At 35.6% G+C, this 16,414-nt stretch overlaps 1 long non-coding RNA gene across 1 annotated transcript; it reads right to left on the reverse strand.

Moving 5' to 3' along the window:
* Positions 1-7,765: 7,765 nt before the first annotated feature.
* On the reverse strand, positions 7,766-15,685 carry LOC116784240. Its single transcript, XR_004356004.1, has 4 exons — positions 15,485-15,685; positions 10,291-10,338; positions 8,883-8,886; positions 7,766-7,777 (listed from the first exon to the last, which is right to left on the reverse strand). It is a non-coding gene; the product is annotated as an uncharacterized LOC116784240 (long non-coding RNA).
* Between the last annotated feature and the right edge of the window lie 729 nt (positions 15,686-16,414).

Raw genomic sequence — 16,414 nt, forward strand, 5'->3', positions numbered from 1 at the left:
CTTGTATCATTGGGCTGATGGCAAAATTTGATTAGACAAAGCAGAGATCAGGGTAAATTTCTAATACAAGACTGATTTTTCACTAACATCATGTTCTGACCTTAGCAAGTTAAAAATTATGGGCTTTCTCTGTATCTTCTTCTTCTGCATTACCTGAAATTTTGACAGTTTCTTTGGCACACTTTTTTCTGGTTATATAGCATTGGTTATATGGTAGGGAGAGGTGAACTTCCATCTGGTCAGTAAATCTCCAAAACATTTTGTATTATAGTGTACTGAGCTTGAGTAGCCCAAGCTTACTGCTCCTGAAAGTAGCACATCCTGTTATTTAGGGGCATCCTTCAACTCTGGACAACCCCATGACCTCTTATCTCTGCCTTTCTAATATAACTTAGCCAGAATTCAGGTGAGCTTTGTACTATACAAAGCCTGACAAAGAGAGATAAATAGAAAAACAACAACTTAGGAAACAAAGGTTGTTTTCTTTTCCGCTTAAGCAATTTATTTTGTTGCCTCTTTTCTGTTTCTGCAGCCTTGTCTGTAGATTTCTTTCATTAAGCCTGTCTAAATGACAAAAACATTGTTTTCCAGGAACAGGAGAAAATAGAAGAGCTAATGGGAAAAAAGAGATGCAGTTTGAAGCAGTAAAAAAAGATCAAGAGTTAATCTAAATCTTACTTATTGGGTTTTTCACATCCCTTTTAGTCTAACTTTTCTCTCTTTTGATAGGTCGTTTATACTTGAACAAAGCTAGCTGCTTTTAAGCAATGATTCTCTTCAACTTGGTCAACACCAAGGCTGGCCAGAGAGATGCCCCTAAGGCAATGTTTTATCCTCTGGTGCCTGGAATCAGAGCATTTCCACAGAATTTGCAGTTCCGAAAATCACAGAGTAGCTGAGGTGAGACGGCCTTTCAGGAGATCCCCTAATCCAACCCCTCTGCACAAAGTATAGTCACCTACATAAGTTTGCACAAAATCTGCATCCAGTCAGATTTTTAGTATCTCCAAGGTCTGAGACTCCACAACCTCTCCTGGTAACCCATGATTGTGTTTCACTACCCATATAGTAGGAAAGTGATTTCTTACATTTAACTGAAAGTATTTAATGAAATATATGTTCAAAGAAAATTTGCTTTGTCAAGGCAGGTTGAAGTTCACTAGACTAATAAACTAAAAATTGTATTCTTACATGAAATTAGTTACCTGACATGGAAGAACTTACATCAAGTTAGTTACCTTGGCATTTTTTTATACCAATGTTCATTTTAGCTCAGAAAACCCAACAAGTACAACTTCTTATGCCTCAGGAAACTTTGACTCATCTTTTTCTCCTGGAATTTCTCAGTAAAACAGAACACCAGCATATTAGATTGATGAAAAGAGATAACTGAAAAACCGAAGCGGTGGGTTTTTTCAATTTCTTTACAGACTTTTAAAGAAACCAAAGGTCATCCTGAGAGGGACAATTAAAATTAATAAAGGGGTTCTCAAGTGGACTTAGCATAAACATAGCACACAGTAAATCAGTAATATTTATGCTGACTATATAATCTTATACTCAAGACAAGAAAACAGTTTCCCCAGAAGAGAAAACACATATGAAATTAATGAATGTGAAAAAGGCAAAAACTCAACAGGGTGCAAGAAGAAAATAGTGTCTGTAGAATTGTTAGGCTCTGTGGTCAGGGAAACAACAGACAGAGAATAGTGGTTACCATGGTATTTCAGTGCTAATTTAGTGCATATAAATTTTTGGTAGCATAGTTGGTATATCGGTCACAGACTGAAATTACATTAGTAAATGAAAGGCAACTATGGCATGTGGTGTAATTTGCTTTGTAAAGATCCAGATGTGGATACTTCTGTTATTATAGGGGCATGCTAACGTTTTTTCTCTGGTAAATTTACCAGGATTAGTCTAGCAGCTGAAGAGAGAAGGATGTGAATTAGAAGAGCAGCCACACTGATCTGTCCATTATTGGACACAAAAGGTTGATGTCGTGTCCCTGGACCTTCAAGCTTTCAAGGTACCTGTTAACTGTTTCCCCAGTTAATGAGTTTCCACTTTGAAATACATTTTTTCTCTCTACATCAGTTCAAGTATTTGGTTGAAGTGAAAGAATAGATTAGAATGGTTCAATTTTAGTGTATCCTATAGGGCCAAGGAGAGCTGCTGAGTCTATAATAATTCTCAGTAGGGTATTTGCAACTACAAGACCAACAAGAGATGCAGGATCTTTTACTTTATTCTGCTTCATTCCACTACTTTTTTCCTTTTATTTTTTTTAATAAAAGCAAACCTTGTTCAAACAATACTGGTTATTGATTATATGAGCTTTTGGACAAAATTCAAGTTCAGAATGATGATATGAAACTGAAGAGAATGTCATTATTTAGACCTTGAACAGGTTAGTCTACAGGACTTAGGACAAGTAATGGAGTCATATATGAAGAAAGAACACACTGAAAAGACTGAATATGAAAGCAGGAAACAAGACTGAAAAGGTAGCATCATCTTTTGTCTTCTTGCTTGTAGTGGGTTGATTTTCTAAATTATCATACCAACATGTTCCACAACCATAAAATGGCACCTCAACAGTCACAAGTAACTCTGCAATAGAGGCAACGAGATACAAAACAATTGTGAACATGTGACGGTGGCCTAAATGATGCTCTCAGACTGTAGGTTGGCAGGCAAAAGATTTTATTATAAACAAACTTGTTCTTTTTATCTGCTTTTCCTCTGTCCACACGCTAATATAATATACGTCATTGGTTAAGTGTTGTTGTTCACGCGTCTGTATCTCATCGCTAATTGGTCTCTAGCTTCTGTGCACATGCCCCATCCTGTCTCCTGACAGGTCATCAGCATCTCTTCTCATGTCCAAACACATTCCTCTATCTGCAGCTGGTTTTCTTCTCTTTCTCACACTTTCTTCCTTAATGATATTTTACTTGTTCCTTTGCCAGGCCACAGCTGTAGCTCAAGGTCAAAGCTACAAACATGTGACTGCACTGGTGTATATTAAAGCACACAAATCAAAATTTACAATGGTTTTATATGTCAGTAGAAAGACATACAAAACCTGATCTGATGCAGATTCCTTCTTGTGGACAGATGTTACCCAACATTTTAAAAAGCCTGATCTTACGAACTGATCTGCTGGCGCTTGAGTGACTTTGAACCAGCACCAGCTGTTGTGATTGCAACATATTTGATACGACAGAAAGAGTCCCAGAGACTGCTTTGTTGCACTACCAAACTGTGTCATTTTTACTGAATGTCAAATGAGCAAATATTCTATAGTTTTATCTCTTAGAACTGCTTGAAACCATGTCTTAACACCACTTCAGCACAATACCTGCACTCATTTTTGCACATTGGTTCTGAATCATTCTATGAACATTTTAGTTTAGACATAGTTTTATTTTGGCTAGATAACCATTCCTCCTCATGCAGACAGATTTACTATGAATTCAATTATATTGCATTTGGAACAGAGAAGGGGGACCAAACAAAAGCACTTAAAAGTTAGTGATATGAGTCTGTGCAATTTAGTGTTCTAATAATGAAAGACTATAGGCTCTCTGTTTTTTTTAATTAAACTCTTTTTCGATGCATCAGTATTAAAATACTGCAAAGAGGTTGATCTTCTTCATGCTATATACTATCTCCTATAATTTGAAGATTTAAAAAATTCCTTAGACAATAGTCAGAACCATATATTAAACACAAAGGGAAAGATATTAAGATAGCTGAAGGATAGCTGAATTGCTATCCTTCTGAGATCTCCATTCAAATCCAACTTAGAAACTCTAAAGTCATAGAAATCTTAAATGACAGCAAGATAATGGTCTTCGATATTTGTTACTTATTAATCTTAAATTCAATGATAGCAAAATAATGCTATTTGAGATTTACATGCTTAATTATATAAGCAGTTCTTCAAAGCCCTAAACTCATATTTTTCATTCTTTGAGTTTAGTGGTGTTGTGTAATATATAAGAACTCCATTATTTTCCTAAAATACTTTTGGATTATTTTACCAGTCTTTTATTTTCCCCTAAAAAGCATTTTGATTATACATATGGACAGCTGCCACTGTAGCTTCCACTTTCCAAGTAAGGTTAATTCTACTTTTGGCTGTGGCTCTTCACACTAAATAGTCTGGAAGGTAATAAAGGAGAGAAAGGAGACACAGGTCTTTCCTAGACAATACAATATAATATAGGAATAGAAAGGCATGGAGTCTGCAACCTTTTCAATTCCGATCTTCTTGAGTGTCATACTTGCTTAATTTTTATTCTGAGTAGTTCACCTGGATACAAAAAAACATAAAAGTTATTGATTAAGAGGTAAATCCATTTAATAAATATTTTTAAAATCTGACATAACTTTGATCTCAAGGGCTTTAATTAAAGTTTTCTAGGGCTTGTCTTCCCCAGCCTGACTTACCTCTGATCTGCGTTTTCTAATCACTTGCCTTTATTATTCCATTGGTGCGTTTTGTAGCTTCTACCTTGCTTTGGGATTTTCTGTAAGAAGGAATGTAGACTGCTTGTCATCAGTTCTGCAGTATGCCAACCAGAAAATGTCCTCCAACCTACTCCAAATCCTTTGGCAGATATTTAATTCTAGGACTGAGAACCCAAAGACCAGGGAAATTATATCTTCTGTTTCATTTCTGGTTTACTACAGCCTGCTCTATCTAATGGCTCTAGCTCCTACAGCATTAAAACAGGATGAACAGTCAATGTTTAAATAACATATCACTCACCTCTTAATCACAGGACATGCTCAGATCATCACAAGACCCTAACTTACCATACAATCATCCCTGTATTGGATCATGATGATTGAAGAATTACTGCACATCCTTAGTATGCTACAAAATCCAGATATTATGTACTCATGCGAAACGACTACAGAAAACCCTTTAGTTCAGCAGATGTCCTCTGAACGTCTAGATAGGATTAGTTGTTGTCTAATCAAAGTCTTATAATCATAAAGATGATGTGATGATGCTTATTCTGTGTGAATAATATAACAGTAAATTGTTCTGAGGCATTTTCAAGTTTTGTTTTAGGAAAGGAAAATTTACTTAGCTGAACTTGCCAATGAATGATTTCTTTACCACTAAAATGAGACTAGTTGAATTGCAAGTAAATGAAAGATAAGGATGAGAGCAGACAATAAAGATGGACAGTACATAAGTTAATTACTGATAAGGTAATAGCAATTGTGTTGACATTCTGAGAGTGACAGTGCAGTATGTACAGCAAAAACTATTTGGGCTAAATTTATTTTTTAGTCTTTTCTGGAGCTTATCTGTACAGCACAGCTTACAGCATAGTCACAGAAAATATTAGCCCATGTCTGTTAGATTAATTTTATCTGTTTTAAATAGGGAATAGACCTCAAGCAATTCAGCTGCATTACCAAAAGTAAACCATCCTAATGTTTGTGATGTTTCAGGCTATTTGAAGGTGTTTGATGGATCCCCAGTGAGATTCTGTGTTTTTTTGGCACTAATTCAGCAGAAAACCTTTATGAAGGTGTGTAATAGATTTTCTCTTTAAAAAAATTCAGTGTCACCTTGAAAGTAAATAGCAACAAAGAAAGCAAACGCAGGAAGGTTTTAAGAAATATATATAAAATTAAACCAAGAAAACTTTTAAATCAAAGAGGAAATCCAATCAAAGAGCTTTGACCAAAATTATTAAAATTAGTCATTCTTGGAGGTTATGAGATGTTGAGTAAACTGCTGTGCTTCTTCAAATTCATTGCAGTAACAAAGGATACAAAAACTAACCCAACATATCTCTATTTGAGCATGATATAAGCATGTCACCTATTAACTGTTTTAGGAGACAGGAACACCTGACCATTTACTTATATAATACAGAATTTTAGAATTAGTAAAGTTGTAGTAGTATTAATAGAATAATTCAACAGTTTTTCACACCAGTTAAATGAGAAAACATATAAAAAAATGATCCTTTATCATGTTGGTACAATCATCACTAATATTATTATCACTACTCCCATTAATATTATTATGTAGTTTTCCTTCACTATTCCTTTTTTAATTTTGATTGTTTCTTGACTGATTTTCTTAAAAATCAAATTCAGTTGATGCCTAAAATGTTGCTAAGAAAAAACTCTGAAGCAGTTAATAGAGGGTGAGATAAGGAAAGGGTTTAATTTGTACCAAGGCATAGATGTTACACGACGCCTGCGCAGGCTGTGCCTGAGATGTTACATTTTATAATACTGCTTGACCAATCCAAGTTTTGTCCAACCCGTAGCTTTTGCCCTGGTTTACCCCCTGGCCCACCTCCCAGGAATTGAGTCTGGGGGCTTCATCACCTTCAGAGTACAGAGGGTACACGGTAACCCAGTTCTTGACTGTGTTCTGTTGTTCCGGCCAAGATATGAGTGTTCTCTAAACAGTCTAGACCTTGCCTTGACAAAAGACTAAACATTTTCTACTGAATTCAGGGGTAGAATTGATATGGGGAACATGGAATGGGGTAAGAGGGTTGAGGAATGTGTAAACTAAAGGGTGCTAAAGGGTGAGGAATAAGGACTGCTGCTTCTAAAATCTCCTTCTACTTCTTATAAAACTTATAAGATTGGGAAAATAAGAAAAAAACAGGTGGACCTTACGGCATCAAATGATAGAGCAGACTAATTATCCACCTACTGTAATACCAAAATAATTTTAAATTGAAGTATTAAACCCCGGAAAGATAAGTATTAAACACAGAATTATATTTGCTGTTGATACAAAATATAATTCTGAATCTTTCTGTATTCTCTGCTCTCAAGGTCTTTTTCACTATTTAAGTAGAATAATTAATTCTGAGATTCACGTCTCTAATGAATAGATGAAAATGCTGTTATTAGAACATGTTATGTACTGTATGCTGAAAAGACTCTAATTTGTCTTGATATGAATTATGCCTTTCATAATTTATGTCTTAAAGATCAGATATTGCTTTGAACTGACCTACATAGCATTAAGTAAATGTCAGTGCTGGGCAAAAACCTTCCGGTGTTGCTGACCTGAATAGAAATGTTGTGCCAACAGTACATCAGGTTTAACAAAGAGATATTCAGTGATTGCATGCAGATAATTTTGTATTAGCATTATTTTTCATCAACATTAATTGCTCTCAGTTTGCTTTATAATATCCTGCAAAAACTATGTGGAATACCCTATGGAAAACACCATGTACTCGATATACAGCACCTGCTTTAAACAAAAGAAATTCTTCTCATGATAAATTCTGGTTTTATTGACACCTATGAAGGGTGATTGAATTGTTATTCCTCTCTGTTGAAGATATGGTTTCAGGAACACGAAAGTAATTTTCATCAGGAGAAGAAAGTATCCTTAAATATAGGATGTAAATCCATATGTATGGCATGGTTTATAAGAAGACAAAGAGTTTTAGTCAATAATAAGAAAAAGTATTTATTACATTAATAGGAGATTCACGGTAAGCCTGTGAGAGATGATATGCTGCATTGAGGAAGAGTATGCCATATGGTAAAAACCAGAAGAAGGCTGTTGCCAGTGTAACCGATGGCCATAAATACATTCTGACTGTAAGTGCCTGGGGCTTCTTATGTAGGTCAGCACAATTTAGACCTTTAGCACTTTATTTTTCTTAATGATATCATATGTTGTTGCAATAATTCAGCAACAGAGGCAATTTTCCGTGGTGTAGTTTTTAGAATTTGAATCATTATCTACTGCACACTTGCACTGTATCTACTCTTTCATTATTAGTCTTGATTTTTTCTTCTTCTAAACTCTTACACGACATCTCTGGATGCTGAGGAGCATGTTTGGTGTGTCAGACTCCGAGTACTTCCACAACCACCTTGTAAGGCAGGGCATAGGAGCACATCTGGGGAGCCTGTTCTGCCCTGCCTAGCCCCCGGTACAATGAGGCTGCAGTGGGGCTGCTGAAACAGGAACCAGGCCTAAAAGAGTTAACTAAGATATCTTGACCTGCTAAGAAACCCCAATACCTGTTTTGCTAGAAGAACATTTTAGAAGCACTGGTTAATATCATATTCTGTTCTGCTCACTGGACCAAAGGCCTTATTATAGAAAGGAGTAGTACACAGAGAGTAATAAGTTAGGTAAACTAGACGTTTGAATAAGACCTAGAAGGCCCAGAGCCAGGATTTTGCAAACTTGAAGAATTCAGGTCACCTAATTGAAGAGGTCAAATTGAGGAAGACGTCCATGGCAACCACCAGAGGGATGAAGGCTTGAGGAGAAGACCCCCGCAATAGAAGATTGTGCATGTCTGGACAGACTCTGCTCAGAGACTAGCCTGCTTATTAATATGTACGTTAAATGATGTAACCATGTATCTGAAGTGTATAAAATCGCTTGCTTTTGCACTTTCAAGTTGAGCAAGTTTGTCCAGCACGAGCTGGCTTGCTCCCAATGTTGAATAAACAAATACCTTGCTGCTCAAAGATCCAAAAGTCTATGAGCAGTTCTTTATACCGGATTTTTTTTTGGATTCACTACTAAAGGAACTGTTGCTTCTCTCTCTGACATGCCTCTCTGAAAAACTGTTTGGTGACTGGATTTTGACCATAATGACCACTTTATCCTCAGGAAATTTCTTTAAAGGAAAATAGCAATCTTTAGCTCTGGACATGTGTCACCTTACATTTGTGAAGTGGTGTCCATGTGGAGAGCTTGTATGATGCTCTACAAAGACCAATGTTGGTACATTTTGTACCAGTTACAAAAGATTGTTTAAGTCATGGCTTTTTAGACTCTTTAAGAAAAATATGAATATACTTTTCTGTAAAGTCAATTCTTTCAAATACTTCAAAGGACAAACCCTCCTGAAGGTGACCAATAGAAAGGAGAAAGAACCATCCAGCCTCTAATTCAGTACTTGTTAAATTGTATACAGCACTTCCATATTTCCAATATTTCTGCTAAAGTGTGAGCATCCTGGCATAGAATTGTTTGTTTCTCTTTCAATATGACCTTTTAATAGCCTGAAACTATGAATGACAAGTAGAACCATGTTTTCCCATCACCTATTTTGTTTGTGTATACCAAAATGTGACTCCCTGTTTCACAAAAAGTGGCACAACAAGGTGTTCGTTTTCCAGTGGTCAGAAGTAGAACAAGAATGACTTATTTTCTTTTACTTTTCCAAGTTCTTTCCTCTGTACTTTTTTTTTTTTTAATATTATTCTTAAAATACAGTCCATCAATTTCTATCTGGTTCCAGAGATGGTAAATTTTGTCTCTTTGCACTCATTTATGCAAGTACTTGTTTCCTATGGGTGGTGTTTTTTCACTTTGTTTCATTCTCATATTGGAGTTAATTATATTTAAACTAAGAGTAGTGCTCAGGTTGCCATTGGTAATCTTAATAACAATTAGCAATTACAATAGTATACTATATAATGATTGCTCATTGTTATTAAGATTACCAATGATTAAGGATTTTCCTAAGGGGAAATTGGGTTGGCTTTGGTGTGACAGTAAGCCTACCTTCTGTGAAAGCAGCGTTGATTAAGTGGTTCTTGTGATTCCTCATATTCTACCAAGAGGATATTCTGGGTACTTCAGTTACATTTTGTTACTTCACGTCTTTCCTGAAAAGCTAATGCTTTTACATGTAATATTACAGGGGAAATAATCCTTGGTATCATACTTTTAAACTGAGAAGAAAGTCTGGATATTTGCTGTGCAGAACCTGTAGGAAGTCTGGGACAAAATCAGTACTTCGATCACTACTTCACTTCTTGATCTGGGTCATTTTTACACCTATAGCTAATGACCTTTTGAAAAAAACTGTACAGTACCTAGTCTAGGTATAAATATGAAACTTTATTCTCCAGAGTTTTTAGTCTGATACTTCTTAATAACACATGAGTTCATACTTGAGAACTATAACCACAGAATGCAAATCTTTGAATATGAATGAGAAGTAGTCAGGAAAAAAATTTCCTTCAAACCTGAACTCTGTAATGGAAGCAAGCCTACAGTCAGTGAAAAAAAGTCTGTTTGAGTATAGTCTGCCAGGAAGATAAAAATTACCCTTTCACTTCTCCTCCGATACTTCAAATATCTGCTGATACTTCGAATATTTTGTATTTATTTTATATTTTCCACATAAGCAAAATATCTCTACTGTTATCCTATCTATTAACTATGTAGGATGTTTGACATTTATAATTCTAGACTAGAAGACAGGCATTGGAGAGCTGAAGCACCAGCTCTGTCCTTACCTTACCCTGTGGCCTTAGGAAGCATCTTCAACTTTTCAGTTTCTCCATCTGAAAAATAGAGATAACATTTTCCTATCTAGGTAGCAGGAGTCCTTTGAACTAATTCATGTCTTATCAATTTTATGCAAAAGCAATAGGAGTCAGTCATTTCTGCAAAAATGATTTAGCAAAATGGGTTTTAGTCTGTTGAGAGACCATTTAAAGACCATTGGGAATTAGTATTTTCAAGTCATGATCAGTTTAACACACTTTCACCAGTCATGAAAGAATAAGCACCTTAGGTTTTTTGGTTTACAAAGGAAAACTCTGAAGAGATATATGATAACAGATTTACAGATCCATGAAAGTATTGTATAAGATGACAGTGGTACTGTTACTCACCATTTCTCACAGTTCTGGAACTTGGGGACAATTGGTAAAACTGATAGATAGTAATTCCAAAAGACATATAAGTATGGTTTTATACAGCAGGTCATGAATATCTGAAGCTTCCTGCCACTGGAGTTCATGGAAAGAGGAAGTATTTTGAGGTTCAAAAAGGAGCTGTACAGATTTATGGAATTTAAGCAAAGAATCTAGAAGTTTAATAATTTGCTCTTCTGATCTTCTTTGCTTTTTGTTTTAATGAAGATGTGAACTGATATTTATGGAGAACTGTTGGACTTTTTTCTAAAGAAAAATGAAAGGAAAATGTCTGAGAAGGTCTTGAGTTCAAAGCTTTAAAAGCACTTGCCATGAAGAAATCTTGCTATCTTAATCATTACAGACTTATACAAGTTTCTTCATGCTTCCCATTTTCTTGGGAAATCCACTGGCAAAAATGTTTAAAAAGTTATATTATAGGCTTTTGACACATTTTTTGTCTAACAGTTTTATAAATTCTGACTTAATACATTTATTTGAATAAAATAACCCTATTAACCCTATTTATTACCCTAACTGAATCAAGCAGCTTTTAACTTATTCTCTGTATTAACCACATTTAATTCAAAGGTTTTAAACTTCAGCAACTACTAGTGCTTAGAGTTAAAATCTCTGCCTGCAAAGTTCAAAAAAAGAAAGATATTTCCCCTCTCTCTGAAAGAAGAATTCTTCAATAAAGCAGAAAGGACTGGGAATCTCTGAAAAAATAAAAATTCCCTTTTTTTATAAGATGAACCTGAACTAAATTGTAGAGAATAAAATGTCAAAACATCTACAATCAAATATGAACTTGTTGAGTTTATATTTATACAAAGAATGTTTATGCAGTGCAAAACCCATGAAATTATCATTAGACAGTTAAAATACTTATTTCTGTTCTGTAATTTTTGAATGACTAAGGGGGATGGAGGTTTTATGAAGTGTTGATTTACTATTTGAGAAATGTCACTTTTTCTAACAAAAGAAAGGCTGATTTTCTATTCACACCAACTATTTACATTTACTCAAGTAAAAGTACTTGAGGATTCATGACAGGTTTTTTTTTCCTTTTCTATACAAAGATTTTTTCAAAATAAAATGAAAGGCAATTTATGCTTCCTCATCTCTATCAGTTCCTTCTTTCCAAAAGAAATGTTATCCGTTAGTGCATTACTTTTACAATATTTTTCTCCAAATCTCTTTATCAATTTGTACTCCTCCTAGTTTTCAGACCACAGAGGTTCTTATGACCTTTTAGTGATATTTAATATTTTTCTCTAGCTAATCACGAAGGAGTTTCAATGCTGTCAAAAAAACCCAAAAAACCAACAAACCAAAACCCTATTTGCTTTTAATCTTTTTATTTTTCAGAGAAGATAAATGTCAAGCTTTGTTCTTTGAATACAGCTACTCCCTTATTACAGCTTAGAGTAGTGAAGATACATAACTGTCTGTCTCCAGACACCTTCACAAAAAGAGTTGTTAATCACAGAGCATTCTACCATGCACAGATTTTCTTGAGTTGTGGTGAATATGGTAGTAACCTTCTCACAAGTGGGATATTCTGCATTTTTATTAACTAGGACATTGTCTTGTCAGGAAAACACTTCATCATGTTCTTACTGATAGATTTCTTTCAACTTTCTTTTAGCAGCACATTGAAAATATTGATCCTCCTTTATCTCTGACCTATTTGAATCCATTCCATTTGCTGTTCATCTTCTGCTCTCTGTTTTCTTCTATTTTCTACCTTATAATGCTGAATCTGCCTTGCCCATTCTCCCACTCCCCAGTATTTTTTGTTTTTCTATTTTTTTTTTCTTATAAACCCTGCTTGCCACACCTGACAAGGCAGGAATTACCTGGTGGTTCAGGTACTGAACCCAAGCCTCACCATAGATCATATAGGTAATTTGCACACTAAATGAGAATGACTGTGCAAATATCCACATAAGAAAATTATTTTCTGTTCAATTTATTCCAAAAACCTAATTGTCAGATCATAGATGGAGAGAAACATTATTCAAGATTATTTTGACTAACAAAGCGAATTTTATTTTTTTGTAATGTTTCTTCTGAGTTTTTTAGTTGTTTATTTAATATCTAGTGCAGAGCAGAATGGTCAATGGTGACTGTAATTTCAGTTGCTCTGAGAACTATTATTGCATATAACAGTATTTTTTACATACATAATCCTTAAATCAAGGTGAAGAGTACAGACGGTGGGATGCTCGACTATGATATTCAGAGGTTCATTCAAAAATTATAATGACCTCTAAAAATTTATAAAGTTTTGAGTGCTCCAACTAAAGAAACATACCTTAAATTGATAAAGTCCATTCATCATTTTAACTGCAAGCTGGAAACCCAGAGTGATTGAAGTGGGAGGAGATCTCTGAAGATCATCTAATAAAACATCCTGCACAAACCAGGGTCATCACCTACAGCAGGTTGCTCACAGCTATGTCCCACTGGATTTTGAATATAACCAAATGTGAAGACCCAACAATATCTTTGGATAACCTTTGCTAGTGTTTGATCACTCTCAAAGTGAAAACTATTTCCTTACACTTAATTGGAAATTTTTTCTATGTTTCAGCTTGTACCCATTGCCTCTTGTCCTGTCACCAGCCATCACTGAGAAGAATCACGTACGTTTAATCAAATGTACGTTAAGTAATTTTTCTGACAATACTAAACTGGGAGGAGCTGTGGACTCCCTTGAAGGTAGAGAGTCCTCATGGAGATATCTGAATAAACTAGGGAGCTGGGCAATCACCAAGCGTATGAAATTTGACAAAATCAAATGCTGGATTCTCCCCCTGGAATGGGGCAATTGGTGGACAAGAGGCTGAAGAGCAATCCCATGGAAAGAGAAATGCAGGTCCAGTTCAATGTCACATTGAACATGAGTCAACACTATACCTTGATATTCAAAAGGGCCAATCATGTCTTGAGGTGCATCAGGCACAGCATTACCATCTGGTTGAGGAAGGTGATTGTTTCACCTTGTTCTGCACTGTGCTGGTCAGCCCTGCCTCGAGTGCTGGGTGCAGTTTTGGGCACCTCAATACAAGAGGGATATCAAAATATTAGAACGCATCCAAAAGAGAAGGACCGAGACAGTTAAAGGTCTCAAGGACAAGAATTATGAGGAATGACTGAGGTCACTTGGCTTGTTTAGCTTGGAGAAAAGAAGGCTGAGGTGTAACATCATCACAGTCTGCAACTTTCTCAAGAGGGACAGCAGAGGAAGAGGGTGCTGATCTCCTCTCTCTGATGATCAGCAATAGGACATAGGAAATGGAATAAAGCTACTTCAGGGGAAAAGGAAAAAGTTTTTCACTGAGGGGGTGGTTGGCCACTGGAACAGGATCTCCAGAGAAGTGGTCATAGTACAAGCCTGTCAGAGTTCAAGGAGCATCTGGATAATGCTCATAGTAATATGGTTTAGTTTTAGGTAGTCATTACAATAAGTGGGTAGTTGGACTCAATCATCCTTATAGTCCCTTCCAACTTGAGATGTTCAATGTTTCTGTTTCTCTCATCTTTACTCCCTCCTGTCAAATATTTATACACATTAATGAGATCACTCCTCTCCAGGCTGAACAGTTCCAGCTCATTCAGTCTCTCCTCTTAAGTCATATACTCCAGTTGCTTATTTATCTTCATAGCCTTTCACTGGACTCACTCCAACACACCCACTGCTGCCTGAAACGAGGATCTCAGTGAGCTCAGCACTCTTCTGAAAAAATAAAAATTTTTTCAGGAACCCATTTCACTGATGTGTATAGTGGAGCTGGGTGAAAGTAAGGATTATCTCCCTTGACCTGTTGGCAGCACTTCTCCTGCTGCAGCCCAGTACGCTGTTGTCATTTTTAGCCACGAGGGCACATTGCTGGCTTTGATTCTGCTTGGTGCCCACCAGAACTACCATAAACTTCTCTGCCGAACTGCTCTACAACCAGTTTCAGCCTGTACTGATAACTGGAGTTATTTGTCCCTAAGGCTAGAACTCAGCATTTCTACTTGCTGAAATTCATGAGACTTCTGTCAGTCCATTTTTCCATCTTTTCAAGGTCATTCCCAATGGCTGCACAACAGTCTGGTTTAACAACTACTCCTCCTACTTTTACAACATCACTTGTATGATTCAGGTCAAACAGCAAACAATGTTAATAATTGTTATATATATTTCTTATCTTACAAAAGACAAAAAACCCCAAAAATTGTTCTTGCATTTACCAGCAAGTGTTCATATATATAGATCAATTAGTTCTTGTATATGCCCAGGTTAAAAAATGTAGCTAATCTAAGAAACAAAATGCCCAGTAACATTTACTATGGGAATTGTTGAATTTTGACTCTGCAAAATGGGAAAAAATTCTAAACCTACTGCAGACAAAATATAAATTCAATTCAAGATTGCATATTTTTAATGCTACAGTAAATTGAAATAAACAGAATAAGATTATATGTATTTTATTTTTGCCTGAAAATGCAGCCTCTAAATCATACTTTTTGTAATGTAAAATTTTATCTGTAAATGTGTAATACAACATGATTTATCTTCAGGCAAGATAGCTTACTTTGGAAGTCTTGATGTTTTCATTGGCAAAAGACATTTTAGAGAATGCAGATGTTTTATATTAAAAGCACAGCAGCTGAAACCAGTATTTATTGATCAACAGCAATAAAATTTTGATATGCAGGCAAGCTATCAAAATATAAAGTTACATTGGGTATTATCAGAGTTTTAATACCAGTTTGACAATACTAATATAGTGCATACATATGCAAAGTATTTGTTTCATCCCTGAACTTTGCTGAGAAATGCAGTGAGGAAAGTTTTGTTTTCACACCCCCTGTGATGGTGTGTATCCCCCCTGCCCCTTTTCTGCTTAGGCAGAAATCAGGACCAGTGATGGTCCTGATTGTTCCATCTGGCTTCAACTGGTCTCTGGAAAGACAGATAACACACAATAGCTAAGGGCGATAAATCTTACTGAGTTCTAGCTGAGCATGTGCCAACCAAAATACGGCTGGTATGCAAATGTGACTAGAAGTCAATCACATTAGTCCATAAATTATGGACACCCTAGGGTCCACTGAGTTATCCTTCACAACAGCACACTGCATGCCAGAATCTCTTGACTATATTAAATATTGTATGAACATTATTTACAATATGAAGAACAGCTATGTTATCTTTAGGAGTTTAAGGAAATTGCAAAGCTCTAGATTTTTAGAAATTATTTAAAGCTGGTTTTGACTGTCTATAAAAATTCTTCCAAGTGTTTGTCACGTTTAACTATATAGAATCGCTTAATTACTTGAATAGAAAATAATGAAAGTTAGACTTTCCCATTTACCACTGTTTTATTTGCAGAATGAATCATACAAATATTTACACAACTGGAAAATCTTCTTTCAGTGATTTGGATTTAGTTTATTACCAAAGTACTAAAAAGCAATTAAAAGTTTTGGAGAGTAATTTGTTTGTCAGAATCTCTTTTCAAATACAGATTGTCACAATAATTGCTTATGTCATATGTCACTTTCAGTAGAGATGCCAGGAGTGGCTGGAAAAACCTTTTTTATATGCTTTATGGAAGTAAATTTAATTTGATGTCAAAACTGAGCATGAAACTCCCCTTTCCCAATAACATGGGTCTTTTAAGCTAGTAGTGTGTAGACTGTTTAGTCTTCATTTCAGCAACTG

Source organism: Chiroxiphia lanceolata, chromosome 3 (assembly GCF_009829145.1).
Source record: "Chiroxiphia lanceolata isolate bChiLan1 chromosome 3, bChiLan1.pri, whole genome shotgun sequence".
NCBI classification, from domain to species: domain Eukaryota; kingdom Metazoa; phylum Chordata; class Aves; order Passeriformes; family Pipridae; genus Chiroxiphia; species Chiroxiphia lanceolata.